Source organism: Labrus bergylta, chromosome 6 (assembly GCF_963930695.1).
Source record: "Labrus bergylta chromosome 6, fLabBer1.1, whole genome shotgun sequence".
Lineage (NCBI taxonomy): Eukaryota > Metazoa > Chordata > Actinopteri > Labriformes > Labridae > Labrus > Labrus bergylta.
Window position 1 is genome coordinate 28,794,753 of NC_089200.1, and position 18,404 is coordinate 28,813,156.

Sequence of the window (18,404 nt, forward strand, 5' to 3'; positions counted from 1 at the left end):
AATGTTTCGGTTGTTTTTTATTTGGGGAGGTTAAAAATGCTAAAAATTAGGAATAGCCTGTCTCTTTTCTTTCAGGCTGTTTTGGCCTTCACATAATGGACACATCTGTGTGTATTATCCTTCCTGCACAATTGTTACTTGCGAAATGAATTAAAAAAAAAACAAAAACCTTTTATTAATGTTTAAGTGCATATTCAATTCAAATCAGAAGTTTTTTCAGAATGACACAACTCTTTCAGGACTTATACATGAACTAATTACTATATCACATCTAGCAAAGGGAACATGTTTCACTGCTCTGTAGTCTAAGGAACATTTAATATGATGCTGCAATGCTAATGCATTGATTTAGATTGGAGAATGGACACTTTCAATAAAGTGACCATTATAGAGAAAGCATGGACACCCTACAGCCAATCAATATTGAGTATTGACCAAGACATCTCTCAAAATAGGTTGCTATATAAGCTTTGAAATGCCAAGTTAAACTTAAAACATCCATGACTACAGTGGTATTAACGTGTTTATTAAGGGCGCTGATTTAATTATAATGTTACTCCTGTAATCAGTGTTGAAAAAAAAAAGTGTTTTTTTTTCTAATAAATGAAAGATGTTTATTTACTGTGCAAAGTAAAGCAGCTGGATGGCGATGCTAATGATAAGGAATGTGTGTGACTGCAGTGAATGTACTGTGCACCTGGCTGTGATCAGGATGAATGGCTGAATATCTAACGAGGGAAAATACTGACCCACTTCTGGAAAGACAAAACTTTATTCACAAGGTTTACAAGGTTATTCCAGGAGAACCTGAATGTAACACGCTATAAATAATTAGTCTCTAAAATGTGGGTAAAGGTTCCCAGTCATGTTTTTTTTCTTCATGTTTTTAAAATGCTAAAAGTTAGGGAACAGTATTTCTCCAGCAGAGAGAAACCCCCCCAGTCTCTCAGCTGTTAGTTAGATTCTGACCTGCAGTAACAAAGGTCACGAAGCAGCTCATCAGCATCTCCTCATGAATATAAATTACTTTTGGAAGCTGGAACTTTGAGTGCAGGAGGGTGATATGAGTGTTTCTATAACGCAGACTTTCTCAGGTCTAATCTGAATGAGGAGATTTTCGGTGTAGGTTTTTTCATCTCTGGATGTTTTCAGTGTCGAGATAAAAAAAAGTTAGAATATTCTCGTATCTGTCCACGATGTTTATGAGCTATAGTGGATGCATGCTCAAGATAGGTTTTATATAGTTCTGTCACTTGTTTCGCTTCAGTAATTGGTAGAAACAATTTGTGTTATTATTGGGTAGGACAACAACAAAGAAGTTAAGTTCAGGTGTCCATCTACCTAAAGGGCCTGAACTATAACAGTGCACAGAGCAGCAGGGTCATCTGACACTTACAGTGATTTTAACTGCCTGTTTTTTCATAGTGCCACTTTTGAAATGACACACTTTCTCAGACATGGTCGTTATCCAGGCTTACTGTTTGTCTGTTTTTGGCTGGTTGTGATTTCTCACATGTGATTGCCAGTTTGCAGGAGAATGAGTTTGGAACTTCTCTCTTAAAGTTTGGTTTTCCAGTCAACAAGTGCCGACACAGATGCCTCTGAACGCTACAACTAATCAGAGCAAAAACAATATTAAGCAGTTGGTTGCAAGGTGAGGAAGACACAAAGTATAGACTGCAAAACACTGACATAGTCTCAGCGATGTTACGTATTTAATTTAATCATATTTTAAATGAGACACACTGTTTTTATTTTCCTCTCAGTCAACATACAACATATCCTCCTGTCAGTCAGCTCAGCAACACTCCCCCAATTAAGAGTCTTTTCTTCAATATGACAAAGTAGATAAGTAAAACATTTTTAAACATGTTAATTTCCGGGCATTTCAAGATGGGCTCTGATGGGGATTCCTTGGTTGTTGTTTTTTTGACAGTTCCAAGTGGCGCTTGAGGAACTGCAGTTTTTGCACCTCTGCATTGGCTTCATTTTTCTACACCGGAGTTTGCCGGTTGGTTCAAACATCAAATTTATTTGGCTTTATAAATAAATCTGTGGTATGATATGAACTGGTCACAACCTTTTCTTAAGCAGTTAATTTGATATTGACTCTTACAGCAAATTCAGAGCTCTCCATGACAACCATACAGTCATCTTTGGTGTTTATACATTTCTCTCAAAATGAAACCCCATGTACCTCGTATCTGGCCCATGTGTTCTCGATCACTTCGTCTGACATCCTTGAGGCAGAACTGACAACTAATCAAATGTTTAAAAACATTAAAATATATATAGAGAGAGATTAGATTAGATTAGAAAACTTTATTGATCCCCAGCGGGGAAACTCATTTGTCACCTGGTCAATTCATACACACAACAAACAATATCTACAGTACATCACAGTACACAACAAGTAAATAAATAACAAACACCACTGAAACCATTTGAATAATCATGTACAGCCATGAGTCAGAAACACAACTAAAAAGAGATGGATATCAATTTATTATATCATGGTATATACATTTATTTATATTGTTGAGTAGACTTCTTTTCATATTCATTTCTATTTTCTTGTGTTAGAATAAATTAACTGTCGTTATCTTTTCAGTGATATAATTTTCTCCAAATACATGCGTCTGTAACACCACATCTCTTTATATCTCTCTATTACCCCTGTATCTCCCCATCTCTCTATATCTCTTTATCTCTCTCTCTGTATCTCTATATCTCTCTGTCTATAACTCCATATATCTTTATACATCTCATTTTCTCTGTTTGTATATCTCTTTCTCCCTATTCTTCTGTCTGTTGTTCCTCTTTATCTCTATCCCTATATCTCTATATCTCTTAACATTTCTTTGTGTCTAAATATCTGTTTCTGTACCTCTTTCTCTTTATCTCTCGCTCTCATATATCTCTCTTTAGGTGTCTCTGTCACTATATCCTCTTCTCTATATATCTATATCATTTTATATTCACTCTCTGATTTTTTTCACCCCAGCCCTCCATCTGTCTCTCTAAATAATATCTGAAGTGTGACACATTGTTTCAGAATAATATGAGAAGTGGAGGTATGAGATAAAATGTTTGCAATTGAAACTCGAATGCAAAGCTGCAGTGACAGTTAAAATCGTGTTTCCCTGTACAGTCAGTCTTATTAAAGTAGTTTTAACAGGCGGTCGTTAGCATCTGTTTTACTTCAGCCTTAGGCCAGTTGTTGCATTCTACACCTGTTACCATGGATATGGAGCCATGTAAAGCGGGGCTGTTCCAGGCGTACAACGAGGGGACAGAAGAGAATAAATATTACTGGTACACTGGATGTCACTGGGGGGGCACACGTCAATGCCCTCACACATCGAGCGGTGGAAAAGACCTTTTGAGGCAGTCCTGAGAGAGTGGATTCATCTCTCACATCCTAAGTGCCTCGTTCTCTCTGTCACTTTATCCATGTGTCACTTTGACTCCGATAAATAACCCCCAACCTCTCACTGGCCTCCATTTATGTAGCACATACAGGTTTGTTTATTTCACGTCCGCTCGCTCGGAGGCAATCATCTGCTGCTTTTATTTATTCGATACATGTTGAAAGGTTTTAATAGCTTTAAAGTTTCCAGATCTGTGTGGTAGAGCAGTGCTTCCCAAAGTGTGGGCCCTGGACCCCCTGGTGGGCCATGTGGGTACTGCAGGTGGGCCGCGAAAAGCCCTCCAACAAGTATAAAAATAAAATAAATATCACAATAATGATGATTCACCATGAGTCAACCCTTTAAGTGACTAGTAAGGCTTGTCATGACTATTCATGGATATAATGTTTCGTAAACTTCCGTGTCTCTCTTGTCATAATATCATGTTGTCATGTCCAATAATTTTACCCTAACTGAAAGTGATACTTAAACTTAAGTTTGGGAAAGGCTGTCGTAGAGGAATGAAACCTGAACTTCTCCTTCCCTTACTCTACGCTCTAACTTCTGTCTCTTGTTGCACAAAATAAAACGGTTGCAAAAAAACGTTACTTAAGGCTGTGGCGTTTAGCTTTTGGGAAGAACATTTTCCACCTTTTAAATAGTAGTTTCTAAGGTCGATTTAATAGCACAATAACTTTCAACTGGGAGAAGGGTGTCTCTCCCATGGCCACAGCACGAGCAGGTCCCACATCCCTGCAGATATTTTTTGGGCTGGATTGTTATTGTTGTCATCGTTGTATTGTGTTTAGTAGCTTTACTGGGTTGGAAAGTCATCTAACGTAAGTTATGTCTCAGGTTTGCATACAATTTAATAATTAATAATGGGGCGCTGGAGGCATAGAGGTTAGGCCATGCCCCTTGTACAGAGGCTATCGTCCTCCAAGCAGGGGGTCCGGGTTCAAATCTGATCACTGTCTCCTGTCTCCTAACCTTTGTTGAACCAGCGTGTTGCTCAATGCGTCTCCTCTGCTGTTCGATGCTGTTCAGTGTTTAGCTGTTAGATTTTTTTATTTTTTTATATAAAAAAATTTGAGGTTTTCTGACAAGAAGAAATGGTGCATTAAAAAAGGAAGGAAATGCCAGGGAGCAGGGATCCAATTTGTGCAGCCAACCGTGTTTGAAATATTAAACTTGGCTGCAGATTTTCATTTAAAAGATCCAATTCTAAATATTTAACTCATTTTCAAATTTGAACACGAAGCTGAAAATGTCCATCATAGTAACTGTAGCCACAAATGTTATGGGAATAACTTGTCTGTGCACAAATCGGAGAGACGGTGATGTATTCAGCACTCCAGGGAAAATAATGAACAGAGGAGGATTTTCAGGTTTTATGGATGTTGTCTTCGACATGCTCAGACGTCATGCGGCAAACAAAGTGTCTGAGTAATAAACACAGTGACCTTTTCACTAAACTACTTTGGGGACTCTCTGTTTTCTACTCTTTCTCCTTCACACACACACTCTCTCTTATTCAGGGTCATTTATAGGGCACTGGCTAACATGGAGGCTAATCGTCCAGTCTTCTGTGATGTGCAAATCTGCAAGCAAAGCCACTTTATACAGTGTGTCCCAAGGTTTTTCCAAATAAGAACTCGAACACTTGTGGTTGTTTGAGTCTAATCGGATCCAAAATTGAATAGATAAAATCCCTGGCCGATGCGTGAACCGTCCACCAAGTGTTTTTTTTTTAAATCAGGCCGTTACTGTTTTGTGAACCTGCTGACTAACAAGCAGCGCAGAGACAGAAGGTCCTTGGCAGAGATAATTAATATCCTCCTTTGAATCATAGATCTGTATTCCACCCCGGCCGCACAGCCACAGATGACTAAATTAAGTTCTGCGGATAATTTCAAATCAGCGATGATAAATAGGATGTGGGCAATTAGATGTTTTTTTTTTTTAAATTCCCCTGACCGCAGACCGCAGATAAGTAAATTAAAAAGTCGTTTGTTGTTCTGCGGCCCTCTGATGGCAGATGGTGCACTAAATTCATTCGACCTTGTTCTCCTGAGCTTTAATGAAAGTGACTTTTGAAAGCTTGTAATGGCCTGTGGTTGAATAACAGGGGGGGCTTTCCAACACATGGTTTGAATGTTAAGTCATACTGGTGATATTATGAGACGGTCCACACTGAACAGAATCTGTGTCGAAGTTGTGTTTGTGTGCCTGCTGTGGTATTTAACCTTTAATTATAACAGGCTGGAAGGTGTATTTTAACTGAACTTTTCACCTGAACTCGACAACAACTTGAGTTAACTTGACCCAGTCTCAGTGTTATGCTTCATATGAGCAAGTGCACCAGTTAGAAAACCAGTGAGCAGAAGGATTTTTAAAAAAAATCCAGGAACCAAATCCCCTTTTCTAATCATTCAAATCTCTATCACAACTCTTTTTCCAAGAGAAAAAGCTTTGACTTGCAGCAGTTATTTCAACATAACAACAAACTTTCATCCATTACGACCTTGTTGTCCATGCTAGCTGATGATGTGCAGTTTTATTTGTTTGTTTTTTTCATTAGATTTTATTAAACGCATGGACATTTACAGAAAGAAAACGGGGGAAAACTTTGAAGTAAGAGAGGATAGGATAATTCAGACAAATTAAATGATATTACATGTGTTAAAGATATGTGTCGAGTGAATCCCTCCATCCCTAACCATAAACTCTGCCACCCAAAGGAGGGGAGTGTAATGGCCCCACCCACTCAGAGAAGCTGTGTCTAGAGGCATTATAACAGAGTCGTCACAAGAGTAACAACTCGAGGAACCAACAGACTTTAAGAACCGAAGAAAAGACTTCAGAATGCATATCATTGAAATTGATGGCAGAATCTGGATTTCAGATGTTTATTAGCACTCGGCTGCCATCTCTGTGTCGTAGGATAAGAGAGATGAAGGAGGTGTGTCTAAAGAGAGAGCTTTGATATGAGAGTCACATAGTAATAAGCCTTTAATAACAATACTGCAGACAGGTACAGGTACAGCTGGAAAACATTGTTATTTTCAACATTAAAAAAACGATTAAGGAAGAGAAAGGAGCACAAAAAGGTTCAGTACATGTTGACTTGGACTAAGATGTGTACAGATGTGTTTTTTTTCAATTTAGTTCCATACATTTCAGCGACAGTTACAACGTTTAAGTGCAGGAGGCAAGCTATTATAAGTCCAGCAGCGTTTTCAGCACAGCATGGAGTCCTGTCTTTCTCACAAAGAGAACCTGTGCCTGTCTGTGTGTGCATGTTTACATACCCCTGCACATACTTATTGTGCAGTTGTACGTGAATGTTCATGTTTTTTCTGCATTTTTTTTTAGTCTTCAGGCTGAAATAATGCTTAACTCGTTTGGATAAAAATCTTTTCCATGAAATGAAAATGTAGCACTGCGGAGGTGTCCTGAGTTTAGTGTTTTATTCTGTACTGGAGCTCTTCACAAACACTGTTTTCTACACCTCATAATGACATTTCACTCGACAGAAGCACCATTTGTCTCGGCACTTACTTCAGCAGTGAAGGTGTGCAGCTGTCACCTGCCCCTCTTTTATTTAAAAGCTCACTCTAGCTGCTCCTTCTCTTTTCCCATTGTAACCCTACAAAAGTTTAAAAAGCGGAAAATAATAATGTGTTGTTTTGTAGAAACATCATATCTGAGTGTGTGTGTGTGTGTGTGTGTGTGTGTGTGTGTGTGTGTGTGTGCTCATGGCTGACCTGGGTTTGGGTTCAGTTGTTTTTGAATGTTGTCATTGTTTGCTATTTCTTTGCGTTAAAGCTTTAAGTACCAGCGGTGGGATGTATTTAGTCAGACTTACAGTTTTAGCACAATAAAGATGAACATCAACTCTCGCCGGAATTAACATTTATTAAGTGAAAGTTTTTGTGTATTAAAGAGAGAATCCTTCTGATTTTGATTTCAATAGTCCAAGGTTTCATATTGAACTTCATGAAAAAAAAGCCTTAATTAGATTTTATTTCATACCGTGAAAGATCAAAACATAACTTGCCTCCCATCGATTCAGCTCCTTGTTATATTACAGCACAAAGATTGCATGTTGTGTAAGTGAAACTGTTTAGTTTTCCTGTAAAGGTACCACAGCAAAGTTAACTCATGGAAACATAACAAAGGACTGTTAATGAAAAAAAAAAAAAAAAAGCATATAGATTATCAGGACAAAGAAGCAAAGCATAGGTCAAACATATATATGTGTGTATTATCAGACTTGACTCTAGTTGAATGTAATTTAATGTGTAAATAAACAAGAACAGACTTGGGCTTAGAGCAAGGACAACAAGCTTGATAATGTAACAAGCATTATACATTCTACTATTTTGTAAATGTATTTAAAAGGAACATGAAAAAGATGTCAATATTTAGAATGATGGGGAAAAAGATTCACCAACAACAGTAAGAGTGGACTGTAAGGTAATTAGTGTAGCGTTAGGAGTGTAAATGTGTGCTGAAATAAACATGATAAAATAAATAACACAACAGTTTGGTTCATTTATGGGTTTGACAGTGAGCACAGAATATAAGAATATAAATAAAAAAGGGAGACAGTCGACGAAACCAACCATTTTAGGTAGAGGTTGAAATAAAGGTTTTTATCGACACCAGAACAGTATAAGATAAATAAGACGTTTTTTTAAACTGCAAAGCAAGTAAAGCTACTCTTTATGTTTCACAGACTGACAACATGAAAGTCAAAATGAGCATAATACGTATGGGTCTAAATGACCAACAGGGTACCCTGTTCATAGCCTCTATGTTCTCAGGTGGACACAGCTGCATGAACATCCCATAAAAATAAATCAAAACTCAACCTGCACCAGCCTGAGGAAGCTATAGGTGAAACACATTGTTGGCTCACAATTAAATACACCAAAGTTATTTTCAGTGTTCCGCGGAGTTTAATGTGGGATCTATTAAGAAAATGCTATGTGTAATTGGACTTATTCACAAAATGAACAAAGAGCATACTAGAGAAAATATGAAGGAGCTTGATGTGAATGACAATTTCACCGGTCGCTTGATATAAACATCATAATCCTCTCCTGCTCACTTGCCGTGAAATTTCCTTAACATTACAAGCTGTGTTCTCACATTAGCTGACCTTGACCTCACACAGATATTTCACTAGGGGGCCGAAAGTCTGGAGAAAGGAGGAGAAAGTCTGGATGAAGTCAGGGTGAAAGATTTTACTTTTTGTGTTCGATGTGTTTTCTGCATGTGTGAAAATGGTTAATATGAAAAAGAATGGTGCACTCTTAACACCAGGGATTAAATCTTAAAGTATCAGATTGTTGAATAGTTAGGTACCAAAGATTACCTTGTAAAAACCTTTAGGATTAGTGTTTAAACAGGAAAGTCATCTAAATGTGAATCCCTCTGATGGACTCTTCTCATTATTAACAGCTGTGTTTTCTCTTCTATTGTGCAAAATGTCAAGACAAAAGCACTTAAAAGCTGACACCATCTCAGTAATATAATAGACTGTGAAAGCAGTGGGCCAGAACAGAAGAACGTCAGCCTGCAGAAAAGGATTTAAACAGTGAAAGTGTTGATTCAAATGCCACCTTCTCCCGAGAAAAATGTCCGAGCCTTTTGTTTAGAGCGTCACCTAGTAAATAAGTTTGTAACAAAAGAGTCTGTCAGAACGTGTCTGACTCGACCCGGCAGACGACAGTGATGGATTGATGTGGCAAACACATCGTGCGTTTGGTTCACTGTAATTAATCAGAGCTGCAGGCCTGAATGTCGAGGACGAAACAGGAAAAAAAGATCTGCAGGTTTTAGTTACTGAAATGTTGAAGCACAGTCAGAATCATGTTCGATGTGGTAGGTGTGTGCTCAGCGGTTAAATTGTTTCCTTGAGGTGTGTATCAGCCCAAATAATTTACTTTGATTCAAGATGTTGACTCGATGCATTTCATAAACCCAGTTCTCTCTCTCTATCATGGCTTCCTTCATCTTTTGATCCTGACAGTCCATCAGAGGCAGAGTGCAAAACTCGTCAAAAAATATTTTAAAGCTGTGACTTTTATATACCCTAAAAACAACTTTAAAGGATTTGCGTGATCTTTTTATGGGAAGTAAGATACGAAAGAACAAATGCTTTATGATTAATCATCAAAATTCAAGGTTGGTTTGAGTTATATAGGACTGACAGAAGAAGATCTTAGAGCTTCTGTGAGGACTTTACTGAGGAAGTTACTGATGCCTCTAAATGAGCTACAGAATCAAACAAGACCATCCAAACTAAGATTTACTATTTCTATGAAGTCATTTGAAGTCAGAAACCTCTCCCACGAGGTGTAGGTGTCAGGCCATATGGTTAAGAAACAGCCTTTTTAATTATTCTATTCCTCTACAAATACTCAATTGAATGATACATTTGACTGTTAAATGAAATCAGGATGAGTTTTGTGTTAGAAAACACAACATGTACTGGACAAGATTAGCAAAAAGTTCTTAGGGTTCCCTGATTGTCTACTCTATCCAATTTCTGTTTGACAAAAGCCCCAAAAATATATTTTTTTAAAAGTTAAATTTGCAATTTCAGGATGTATTATGACATTCTGTTGGGCTTCATTAAAAACCATTTATTTGTTTCCACTCTACACTTCAATTGAAAAGCAGTCAATCAAACAAACTAGATCCCTTCAGTGAAAACTTTATTGATCATTGTATTGTCTCAGAAATATGAAGCTTTGTTTCAGACTGACCACCTACCTGATCCAAACGTATATACTTTAAATGTTAATACAAAACTGGAGCAATACTTTCACACTACTTCAGGCAAGGAACTTGAGCTGCACTGACGTGTCATTCCTCACAACCTCTTGACAAACACAGCATCCTTCTTATTTATAAATGCTGCTGTGCGGCTGTCGGTCTACCCTCATTTGTACTGGTCTAATCCGAACTGTGTTTTAAATTATTGTACATAGGTTTCTAATCTTATTACTGCATGGGTATTGTACATTTCCTTGGTATAGGTCTAATTTGTAATTGTATGGGTTTAATCTTGATCTCTGTAAGGGATCCTTTAAATCTTCTTTCAGGTTAATACAGGGGGGGTGGTGGGCAGCAGGTTTTTTAGATGTAACAATATCTCATGTCATGTGTGTCTTAAAAGCTGCTAATGGATGCTTTAAATTTCCCTCGGGATCAATAAAGTATCCATCTATCTCTCTTATTCAACGCTCTATTAAAGCTGCAAGCTCTCCAATCTCTGACTCAGCTCTGTCAATGCAGCGGCTGCCCCGCACCAGCACTGCACTCATACTGTCAGACCCACCACCTGCAGACTCTGGCTATGGGGGTTGAACATAATATCTCATCACTCCTTTAATAATAAGGGCTGTAATGAGGTTAGGACCCTTAAGACGCCAAACTCAAACATGTCAAACCATTACAGAAGGACTGGTCTCACTGGATTCCGGTAATACAAAACATAAAGGCACTTTACGTCCAATCTCGCCTGACACATATTGTCTCATGTTGTATATATGGAGTAAGTGTAAATTAACATTTATGATTAATGATCTAACAGTGAACTTATCAAATGAGGTCATAGTGACGTTATTATTATTTAATGATGATGATGTTCAACAGGAACTCATTATACTGTACATCCTGCATAAATCCATGCATAAAATACTGAGTCATAAATTAGCATGCATTATTTTTAAAAGTTTTAGCTTTAGCCAAGATTTTATCCCCCCCCAAAAAAAAAAACTGAAAAAAAGGGTTACCTTTTATTCAGAATTCCAACAAATACAGAAAGTGTTAAACACACACAGATTGAACTGCAGTATAGTGCAGCCTCCGTCCTTCACTTTCATTAAAGAGCCCTTCTTAAACTAGCTTCAGTGTCTTGCTGCTCTCTGGGTGACAGATGATCGGCCCGGGTACAGTTAGCCCCAGGGAGGTGATCTGTTCTGCTTTTTGAATATTTCAGAGCTCTTGGCATTTCTTCTAGTAATGAGCCCGGACACTGAGAGGAGAAGCTGAAGTTTCTGTGCCATAAGTCATTATTCTGCAGCTCAGAGTCTGAAGTCGGAGGGCGAGAATAGGCTGAGACTTTCCCACATGTAGTTATGTCATCGGGAGTTCCTGCTGGCTCGAGTGATTAATGAGTGGACGGAGAAGCAAAGCAGTGGAGACCGGTTACTGCAGAGATGTGGAGAGACGAGAAACAGTCCAAGTTTGAGAGAGAACAACAATAAAGTTCTGTTTTGTTCTTGAAGGTTACAGTAAGCGAGAGAAGCAAAATAAGTCTGATTGTATACTGTAAAGGAGAAAATGAAGCTCTGCCCTTTGAATTTCATGGTTGAGTTGTGGGGGCGATAAGGGGCCATGTGGTGGGGAAGGTAGTATCAGCATTGTCTATAGTTGGAGCTCGTATAAACGGAGCCTGGGTCTGTTGAATGCTGTTTGAGTTGTGTTGGCCACTGAGGGCCAAATATAGGCCAAAAGCCTCGTGATGAGGTTTCAATGTGTTTGTGTGTTTATTTTAAATTACTTACTATTTATTTTGTACCTCAGCAAATATTTCACTTTATGGTTTCAATCAAAAGTTTCAACACTTTTCCACTGCAGCATTGTGTTCATGTTGCGAGTTATGGTGCCATTGTGAGTTAAAGAAATACAAAAAAGGCGATAATTAACTACCTCAGCAACCAGGTTAGAGGTGTAGCATTGCATTTAGCTTTATTGTAAAATGTCCTCTTCTGCGTATTGTGATACTAATATCCAGTTTAGTTTTTCAGCTCATTTAGCATTCAAAGAGCACTTGATCCCCTTTTTTCCTGAACTGAAAAGCCATTGTTAATATGCAATGTGTGCTGCACTCACTCCCTGCCCCCATCTTATTATTTGTGATTGTTGTCGAGGAGTTATTGGAAATCAAAGATGGATGATAGTCCTGACGGGGGAGCCATTGAGGAAAGAACATGGTGGGAAAAGCCAAACCCACTCAGGATCACACTCAGGCCAAACACAGGTCAGAAGAATTGATCAGTTTGATGCTTTAGTTTGAGTGGAAAGTCAAATAAACTCATTCCATATTTCAGACCTTAGCTAACAGAGAGAGTTACCCTTGGTCAGGACAGACAAAATAAATCTGTGTATGCAAATGCTGCTTCCATTTGCATACTTTTTATGTTTTTCCTGTTTTTGTTTAAGGTTGTTGCTCAAACAGTCTCTCTAAATGAGGCTGCCAGCTAATGTGGCCCCGACAAGGACATTTCTAATTTTATATTACCATAGAAAGGCAAATATCCAGCCACTGCCAAGTTCTTGTTTGCCGTAAATATCACTGTCAGCACGTCAAACAAAGAGACGCGGCTGCAGTTTGTCCTCACTCTTCAACAGCAGCTTAATGCACCTCCGTTCATCAGGAAGAGCCAGGCAGCAGAGCAAACCTGCACGCAAATTAGCTAACGTCTCTGTGGACCTGTTCATCATCCTCTGCCCACCTTAATGACAAATAAATCTCACCAGGGGTTACGGCTTCCCTCTGCCCGTTGCTGGATGATGGTTTATGTGTCTCCAAATGGTCGTTCTCCATTGCAGAGCAGATTATACCCTCCCCGGAGAGAGTTCATTCTCTGTTATTCTTTTGTCTTCATGTCTTTATTTAAACTGCCCATCTGCAGACAATATACTTCTTCTATTTAAGCATCTGAGGAGGCAGCTCCCTGAACATCAGTTTATTTAAAAGATGACCATTAGAAATGTTTCACTGATTGCTTCGCTGATAAATTACCGCCACACAACCACTAATTATTTTCTAGTTAATGTTATCCTTTGTCCTGGAGCTAATGAGCGGCCTCCGTTTAGCTGAATGACTACTTGCAGCCTTGTTGCTGTTCAGTGTCACTGTAGGCAGGTGCATAATTATAGCCTGTAAAGTAAAAACAAAGCAGCTTCATTTCTAAACCTGCACTTTTTCAAAGATATCGAAATTAAAGGCCACCGCTTAGGATCTATTTTAGTTTTTGTGCAAAAAAACCCTCAAGCATTGCTACAATATCAAAACCATGAACAAAATAGTTGTGTTGTTAGTTAATGATAAACTGTTTGTTGATTACAATGCGTTCGACACATAGACTGGATAAAATGTGGATGTAGTCTAGCAGTGTGACAGCTCAGGATTATTTCCCGGAGGAGTTGTATAAGTGAACGCAAACAGACACATTTTTCACTCAGACTTTACCCGGAGTTTCTCCGGCCAAACCCCTAGTATTTTTCCCACAGCAAGTCCGAGTGGGCTGATGTGTGAACCCCGCAGGATATTCTCTTGAGAATTCAGCATGAGCCAATAGGAAGGGGCAACCACTACGATCTCCGTGCACGTAATTAAACGGCTGCATTATGTTTTCTGTTCGTCGGTATGTTGTTCGCCGCTATTTTGTTGATGTTGTCATTCTGTTGGATTACACATAGCATTGATATAAAGACAAATATTCTCATTATAACGTTGTGTAGCGCGTTCCTTTTTTTACGTCTTACCTTGGGAGACCACCCGCCTCCCCCCTCCCATCTGACAGGGATAGTCTCCAGCTGTGAGGAGCATACAGTGTGTGAACAGCCAGGTCAGGAGAATCTCCGGAGCGGTCCTCCTGATATTATCTAGATATTATCCGGAGTTGCATATGTGAAAACGGCTTTAGTGACATTGACCCTTGCTTTTCTGCAAAGAAGCGTGATTGAAACGCTGACTCTGCCTTATACTTTCTGTCAATCTACTAACAGACAAAGAGGCAGAGCCGAGGCAGGCTTTAGGCCTCAATGAACAGCTACAACGCACCCACCTGCGTGTCAGTTCACACTTCTTATGATGCAAATATATGCATAACTCTAAGCCTTAATGAAATCAAAATGTATGTTTTAATTTTTTTTTTTTTTTCTTTAGTTTTAATCAATGAAGAAATTAGCTATAGAGAGCAAACCCATATGGATATTTTAAGTTGGGTATTAATTCCTTCTTGGAGACAGCCTCAAGTGGACACTCGATGAACTGCAATTTATGCAAATGCATATTGGTTTCATTTTTCATTGTCGGAGGTTGCCGCTTGGTTGAACATTGACCCCTTTGCTAAGCCCCACCAACTTAATGACTTACTGTGTAGAATGCGACACATGCCGATTGCATCAGCTGCAGATTTATAACAGGAGCTTAGTTTGCATGTAAGAAGTGGACGTAGCCACTGTGATGTCACCCATTGTGGATAAGTATTTTGCATTTTGATTGTCTTCATCTTCAGATTTTGGAGCCACAACCAAACATATAACAGGCTAAATGTTACGGTTCAGTGAGTAAAACACGGGAGGTGGACCCAAGTGCAGAACCAAAAGAAAGGATTTATTTAAAATAAAGATCAAAATGCCAAAACACGGAAACACAAAGAGCCACGAGGAAGCACAAGAGACACTAGCAAACTGACGACTAACTGACATACCACAAACACATACAACATACAATGAACTGACTCAGGAGGGAAGAAACACAGAGACTAAATAGACATGGGGTAATCAAACACAGGTGAGACTAACAAGACACAGGTGAGGACAATCAGGGCAATCACACTGGGAAACACACAGACAGGAATACAAGAAACACAGAGGACAACTACAAACTAAATCATGAAACACTAAAAACACACAGAACTCAAGAATGAACAAAACACACTGGAACAAGAAGAAACACTAAACACTGAAAAACAAAACTAAAAAAAGACCAAATCATAACACTAAAGATGGAGAAGATTAAGGGGTTAGCAGACACTTGGGTTTTCAGCAAACTTTGACTACATCTTTTTGCAAGCTGCATCCAGAGTCTAAATAGGAGGTATGAAAATATGTGGATCAGTGTTGTACAAAATTAAAAAGTATAACATTGAGCAGTTTAAATGTTTGTATCTGAGAATCATAATCACTTTGACTCATAGCTACTTCTCGTCATGTGACTTGTGTCTGTATGAATGAAGCACACAGATGCTTTTTTAACAGGCTGTCATGTCATGTCAGATCAAACATGGATATCACACTGATTTTTCTCTGAAGATCTGACGTAGATAAGTAGACAGTAGATTGTGGGTGCAGATGTTCCAGCTGGTCATCTTTTTATATCTGCACAGCTGGACCTGATGTCACATCTGTAGATGTCTAAATGAGTCACTATAGTTTCAAAGTGGGCACTAGAGACACAAGGTGAGGCTCATACGAGGAGAATGTAAGAGGATGAAATGCTGTTGGTGTATTTCTATAACACCTTTGTGTGTCAGACCCCTACAGAGACCTCCGCATTCCTACTTTTCTTTGCACTGTTTTAACTCGCATTACATCCTACTGAACATAAATTATGAATGCTAATTAGTTGCATATGAACTTAATTCATAGGAAAGCTGTGTATAACAAATATAATAAAGTCTATACTGAACATATTTAATCTATAGGAGATTGAACTCTTTCACTCTTAGATCTATTCTCTCCTCTGGAGATGGTGTTCTGTGGCTGTTTTTCTGTCCAATGGGGTTACAGGAATGCATTTTTTTTTCTTCCCTTTTTCTCTTTTTTAAAATAAAAGTAGCCTTGCATTTAAGATCCAAACTATGTTACTTTAGCATCTATGATGTACCAGTAAGCATGTTTTCCCTTAACATAAATAACCGCATCATAGTTTAAAACTCTTCAGATAAGGGCCTGTCGTTTTCTGATACAGTCACTAAGCTTTATATCTCTTACTTGTCTGAAAATCTGATGATGACATTTGCAAGCTCTGCCATCTTTTTGATGAATCTGATATCTGGTATTCTTAGGGATACTTAAAGATATTTTTACATTCATCATAAGAAGACTGTCTGTAAACGTTTTTGTATACGATATGGATCCATAGCACTAAAGCTTGTTTTCAAGTGCACTTCAGGACATTCTCATGATCTGGTTGTTCACATATGGAGAGCTCTTAAAAGCAGCAGCATCATGTTCAGGGTCATCCAGCAGGGTTCTGCAGGGTTGTCTCTTATTCATGTTTTGTCACAGTGGAAAAGTACACCCGGTCACACAATGCACTGTTCTGCTGTATTGAGTCAAATAAGCTTTGCATTTCTGCACAAGGGCCTGCAATGTTCACGAATGACATTTTCTGGCATTGGCAGCTCCTGTTTCTTTACAAAGCTAATGATGCTCAGCGTTTTCAGGGCTCGGCATCCTAAGCTCAAAAAGGTTGTTGTATTTACGCTGCACTCACAGTTGAAAATATAGTCATTCTTTAAAACACCGCTGGGCTCAAAAAACTCAAATCAAGAAGGGGCGAGATTTATGATATCCACTTCATCAACTACAATGCTGCAGAAGAAATGAGAAACATATCCTTTCCTCGCACATTGTTTTATGTTTTCTTTGTAAAAATCTCCTTTAATAAAAAGCAAATGTTTAGCATGCAGTGCAATTTAAAACACTTTTTTTATGGCATGAAACCATAACTCGTTATGCTGTGATTTACAGAATTAACAAGAGACAACAAGAAAGATACCATGAGGGATTTTGATTCATTTTGTCGCTCGGATCTTTAAATATATAGGTCTTGTTTTTCTTTCCGGGGTTTATTGCAGTTGCTCCGTTCAGTCAGCTCACCAGGTGTTGTGTGCTTGTGCATATAGAGGTCTTGAAAAGCTGTCTCAGCAGGGGCTTTGCAGAAGTGTTCTCCAGTGTGCCATCTGTTAGTATGTGATTGTGAACTGAACATAGGCACTGGAGGCTGGCAGGTGGAGAAACTCTTGCTGCAGATTTAATTGGCCAAGACGTGAAGGCTCCATAGACAGGTGATGTAAAGTGATGGAGGAGGCTCTCTGCTATGTAAATTTGATCACTCACGGCAGCAGTGTGTGTCACAGCTGTGTCTGAGCCGGTTTAAAGGTTCAACCTTTAAATGACACTTAAACACTCAGCAGGAGATCCTTGAGAGCAGTGAAGTCAGGAACCGCCGGGAGTGTTTCTGACAGCTGATGCTAGCTCAGCTGGGAGAAGTTTGATTTCAGACAATAAGGAAAAGAAAATGTTTGAATATGTATTGTGTGTATGCACTGTGAGAAGGGTGTGGGTTGATGTTGTCCTGAAGGCCATAATGTGTGGCTGATAGACAACATGTTTAGCAGGACCTTCCTGGTGGAGGCGACATGTTGTCGAGTGTGTAATTATGTGACTCAGCCTCTCTGACAGCTCACAACAATGGTCAACAGGACACCCAGCTCGGTCTTCTCTGGTATCAATATCAATTCTGCTGAGAGAGGCATGATTCACCTTGACTAAAATATCTGCTGTCACCTGTTATTTAGCTTGGGATCAGCTTGTTTAAAAAAAAGAAAATAAAAGATTACAAAATAATAACAAAACAAAATGACGGTAAAAATGACTAAAATGTGATTAAAACTAACAAACATTTTAATCAACAGACTAGGACTAAATCTAAAATATCTGCCGAGATGAACACATGTTTGTAGTTTTATGTTTAACTCAATTTGATTAACAGAACATGAATATAAATGCAGAATCTGGCTTAGCTCAGTTAAGGGGATGATGTCATCACCACACCTGTGTCAGCCTCGACTATCAGTCCTGTCGCTGTGTGGTGCATATTTCTCTTTCTTTTTCCTACATCTCCTGTCTCTCTCAAGCTATACAATCACAAAAAAGGGGGGAACGCCTTCAAAATAAACTTTAAGACGATGCAGAATTTGTATGCAAATGACGTGGTTTTGGGAGAAGAATGATTCCTGTTTTTCACATTTTATTTTTGCATTTCAGTAGCCATCGCCTGTATGCAGAAAAGAAGTCAGATGAGGTTAAAGGAGATCTATTATACTCACTTGCACCATTAATATGTCAGTCTGATACACTCATGAGTAGTGTTGCGAGATGTGTAGCTCAAAA

General features: G+C 38.7%; 1 protein-coding gene across 1 annotated transcript in view; it reads left to right on the top strand.

Annotated features, from left to right (window-relative positions):
• The window catches only part of LOC109983086 (gamma-aminobutyric acid type A receptor subunit gamma3), a 77,738-nt gene that overhangs the window by 1,301 nt on the left and 58,033 nt on the right, over nucleotides 1-18,404 (top strand). The gene's annotated exons all lie outside the window — the stretch shown is intronic.